The following is a 5,530-nucleotide window of genomic DNA, read 5'->3' on the forward strand; positions in this document are numbered from 1 at the left end:
TCTCTCCCAAGAGGCCCCAGAACCAACACATCTGATGGCAGGCTTCAGACAACATCAGAGCAGAACCCAATTAGCTACAAAAGTGGCACATCCAGAGGGAGATTTCAGCAGTCTCCAGATCCTGCTGGGGAGAATTCCAATTCCTGTGTCCAGCACCTACACAGTAGCTCATACACTATGACTAGAGTCAATCCTAATAGTCAGCCAACCTGAGGGTTGACCCCACACATGGACATGACAACAGCAATCAAGTCCCAACTACAACAGGAGGGCTCACATAACCCACACAGGGGACATTCCTGGAGCATCTTGTTTAGGTGATCAAGGAGATTGCACTACTCAGCCCCACAGGGCACTTACTACATAAGGCCACCTTACCAGAACTTGAAAACATAGTAGATCTACTTAATAAACAGAAACAAACACAAAGAGTCAGCCAAAATGGGGAGGCATAAACATACTCCAAATGGAAGAACAAGAGAAGTCTTTAGAAAAAGAGCTAAATGAAATGGAAGCAACCAAGATACCAGATTGCATAGTTCAAAACAATGGTTATAAAAATGATCAAAGAATTTAGGTAAGCAATGGATGAACTCAGTAAGAACTTAAACAGATAGCAAGCATAAACAAGGACATAGAAACCATAAAAAATAAACCAGTAAGAAATGAAGAATATACTAGAAGGAATCAACAGTAGGTTACATGAAGCAGAGGTTCAAATCAGTGATTTGAAAGACAAGGTAACAGAAAACATCTAATCAGAGTAGCAAAAAGAAAAAAAAAAAAATTTGAATAATATATCTTTATTGATTTCAGAGAGAGGAAAGGAGAGAGAGATAGAAACATCAATGATGAGAGAGCCATTGATCGAGCTCGCAACCCGGGCATGTGCCCTGACCGGGAATCGAACCCCGATTGCCTGGATCCTAGGTCAACGCTCAACCTCTGAGCCACACCCAGCCGGGCAAGAAAAAATATTTTTTAAAAATGAGAATAGGCTGGCATGGCTCAACTGTTGAGCATCAACCGATGATCCAGGAGATTGAAGTTCGATTTCTGGTCAGGACGCATGCCTAGGTTGCAGACTCAGCTCCCAGTAGCAGATGTGCAGGAGGCAGCCAATCAGTGACTCTCATCATTGATGTTTCTATCTCTCTCTCTCCCTCTCCCTTCCTTTCTCTGAAACCATATTTTTTAAAAAATATGGATAGTTTAAGGGACATTTGGGGCAACATCAAGTGTAACAAAATCCTCATCGTAGGGGTACCAGAAGGAGATGAGTGAAAGCAGGGATTGAGAACCTATTTGAAGAAAATAATGACTGAAAACTTCCCTAACCTGGTGAAAGAGAAAGACACACAAGTCCAGGAAGCACCCCAAAGAAACATCCCAAAGAAGATGAACCCAGAGATGCTCACACGAAGCCACATCATAATTAAAATGGCAAAATTTAAAGACAAAGAGAATCTTAAAAGCAGCAAGAGAAAGACAACTATCTACAATGGGGCTGCCATAAGACTGTCAGCTGATTTCTCAACAGAAATATTTGAGGCCAGAAGGGATTAGTATGAAATCTAATTAGTATGAAATTCAAAGTGATGAAAGGCAAGGACCTACAACCAAGACTACTCTACTGAGCAAGGTTATCGTTAAAATTGAAAAAGAAATAGTTTCCCAGACAAGAAAAGGCTAAAGGAGTTCATTACCAAACCAGTATCACAAGAAATGTTAAAGGGATTTCTTTAAGAAAAAGAAAGGGAAAAAAGAAGCATAATTATAAAGAATAAAATATCAATAATTACATACCTATCAATAACCACTTTAAATGTAAGTGGCATAAATGCTCCAATCAAAAGACATAGGGTAACCTAATGGATAAGAAAACAACACCGGTACATATGTTGTCTACAAGAGACCCATCTCAGAACAAAAGATACACACATACTAAAAGTAAAGGGGTGGAAAAAGATAAACCAAAAAATCCTGGGGTAGCAATACTTATACCAGACAAAATAGACCTTAAAACAAAGGCTATAATAAGAGACAAAGAGAGACACTGCATAATGGTAAATGGATCAATGAAATAAGAGTTTATAACCCTGGTAAATAGTTGTGTATCCAACATAAGAGCACCTAAATACAGGGTGGGGCAAAAGTAATTTTACAGTTGCTAGTATGAGAAACACAGAATTTAATATTGAATTATTATTATTCATTAATTATTGTATTATTTTCCATACAAAGAACTGTAAACATACTTTTGCCCCACCCTGTATTATATGATCGCATTTATATACCATTTCCTAAAAGACAAGCCATTGTGGTGGAGAACAGATCAGTTATTGCTAGTGTTGGGGGGGGGGGTCACTAAAAATGGATAGCAGTATGGAGACTTTTTTGGTTGATGGAAATATTCTGTATTCTGATTATACAAATTTATTTCTATGTTAAAACTCATAGAACTGTATGCCCCTTAAAAAGCCAATTTTCTGTATGTGAATTTAGAAAGTAAAACTCACAACTACATTAAAATATCTGTTCCCATTGTCAAATACATTGGAAAAAATAATACATTCTAAATTTACATAGCACTTTATTACAAAGTGCTTTCACATAAATATTTCACTTACTCCTCACGATGAACTGAGAAGAAGGGCTATTATTCCCATTTCACATATTATATTTAGTCAGTGGCCAAAGCCAGGCTGAATTCCAGTCTGTTGATCCATAGTCCTGAGCTTAGTTCATTTTCATGCCACCTCTTCCAGTTCTCAGACCTCCAGCCTTTTAGGTGTGTGATCTAGAGCAAGCGACTTCACGTTTCTGAGCCTCAGTGTCTTCTTTTAAATTTATTATTTGGTTGTTGTTGTTTACAGTATTATAGATGTCCCCCAATTCTCCACCCCTGTGTCCCCCTCCACCTAGCCCTGTCCCACCCCAGGCCTTCCACACACTATTGTATGTATCCATAGTCTATGCATATATATGTTCTTTGGTTAATCTCTTCCCATCCCCACCACCTTCCTCTCCTCTGTCAGTCTGTTCCATGCATCAATGCCTCTGGACCGATATTGTTCGTCAGTTTATTTTATTCATTAGTGTCTTCATTTGTAAAATGGGGATGATAATGTTCATTTGATGTCTATGTTTTTGATGCTTCATGTCTCTTCTTATTGGGACCTGTCCTTCCTCCACTGTGTGATTCCAGCCAGTTATCAATCAGCAGGAGTCCATCTCCACCACCACAGATGGAGGCACTTGACTCAAAACAATCAACGAGATCTTTCTATTCCCCTGGCCACAGGGGATTCAAGGGAGTAAAAATTACCCAGGCAAAGTTTATCCAAGACCTTAGGAAAAGATCACTGCTGTGAGGTAGAAGGTCCCTGGCCTTCAGAGAGCTTGATTTGAGCACTAAGGACCACGTACATTGTGAAGAGCTGAAGGCCATATTTGCGAATATGTGAACAGAGTCTATCTGAGAATGAAGTCAACCCCCAGAGCTGAGAGAAGGGGAGAAGACACAAAAAGTGTTAAAGACATTGTTTGAGCATGTGGATCTTGCGCTAAAGTTAGCTTAGCCCTTCAGACTTCCAGTTAAGTGTGTGTGTGTGTGTGTGTGTGTGTGCGCGCACGCGTGTGTATTTTGGCTTAAGCTAGTTGATTTTTGTTACTTGCAACCAAAAGTTTACAGATGTAAAATTAAAGAGATTATGTATGCAAAGTGTCTACCCTAGTGCCTGGCACACAGTTAACTCTGAAGAAATATTAGTTCTTTTTTATCTGCAACCAGCTTCCTTAGATATCCTAAATTAACAAATATAGATTTGTAAACTTTGGGCTTTTTTATCTTGCTAATCACCTCATCTGAAGACTATACGTTGCTTATTTTTTCAGCATTTCTGAATAGATCCAGATGGGAGCTTCAAAAAAATGTATATGGCATGTCCTGGCCGCTGTGGCTCAGTTCGTCATCATCCCATGCGCCAGAAGGCTGCTGGTTCGATTCTCAGTCAGGGCACATGGTTGGGGAGTGCAGGAGGCAGTCAATTGATGTTCCACTCTCACATTGATGTTTCTCTCTTCTCTCCCTCTCTCTTCCTCTCTCTCTAAAAATCAATAAAAATACTTAGAAAAAAAGGGGGGGCATGGCAGAGCAAGGCAGGTTTCCATATACTGGTCCTATTAGAGACCTATTTCTTACAAAAAGTTACCAGCTGTTCACTTCTTAGACAACTGAGGATTTACATATCCTGGATATTTCATATAAATGTAATCACAATATATTACCTTCTGCATCTGGCTTCTTTCATTTAGCATAATGTTTTAAGGTTCTTTCACATTGTAGCATGTATCAGTATTTCATTCCTTTTTATGGCTGAGTAACGTTCCTGTTCATTTTTGCTTTTAGAGTCTGATCTTAGTTATATTCTTGTTCATTTATATCTCTACTTATTTAGCATTCATTCATCCACAAGCCTATTACTCACACATTAATTTCATCCCCTTTTCTACCTAATGCCTTAATATTTTTCCTCACCTCTCCCATTCTGGGGCTAGGGGTCTCAGATAGTGGAAAGAGCACAGGTTTCATATTCACAGAGGCGTGGGGTCAAATTATGGCTTTGTACGGATTAAAAATTATGGTAATCAATGAGATACCACTATATATGACTAGAATGGCTAAAATTATAAACAATGAGTTTATAAAATTAGAAAAACCAAGGTTAGGAAGGATGTGGAACAATGTATCTCTCAAACACTGCTGGTGGGAATGTAAATTGGTCCAACCACTTGGGAAAACTATTAGGCAATTTTTTATAGAATTATATTTACATTTACCATGTAACTCAACAATTCCCTTCCTAGATATTTACCCAAAAGAAAGGACAGCCCATAAAAAGATTTGAACAAGAATGTTCATAGCTGCTTTACTCAAAATAGCCAGATGTTGGAAATAATCTGTTAGTCTGAGTCCTCTGAGGTGCAGGTGTCAAAATTGGGTTCATTGTGCAAGAAATGTAGGAAGAAAAATCTGTGAGAGAAAATGAAGTGGGAGCTAAGGGAGAATGGGAGACCTATTGAACCATCGTGCAGGCCTGATTCTGACTGAAGAAGTAAGGGAAGAAGGCAGGTTTGATGGAAGCATCTTTGACTGTAGCACAGTTTTAAGAAAAGTTCATCAAGGCTGTATGGGAGTCTTTAAACCAAAATCATCCAGCAAGGAAATCACCTGTCTTCTAAGAATGGACCTGCTTTAGTATTCCCATCACACTTTCATTGAAGGGAAGGCTTTGGGAAGCATGGCTTTCGTGAAGGATTCTAGGGCACAGATGAAACATTCATTAATAGGAGAATGAATAAACTGTGGGATACTTGTACAATGCAATACTACTCAGCAATAAAAGGGAACTGACTACAGATATGTGCAACAACAAAGATCAACCCACAAAACATACCAAGTAGAAATTACACACAAAAGACCACATGAAATTCTACAATAGGAAAAACTAAAGTGACAGAAAACAGA

The sequence above is a fragment of the Miniopterus natalensis genome, chromosome X, assembly GCF_054644295.1.
Source record: "Miniopterus natalensis isolate mMinNat1 chromosome X, mMinNat1.hap1, whole genome shotgun sequence".
In the NCBI taxonomy this organism is placed as follows: domain Eukaryota; kingdom Metazoa; phylum Chordata; class Mammalia; order Chiroptera; family Miniopteridae; genus Miniopterus; species Miniopterus natalensis.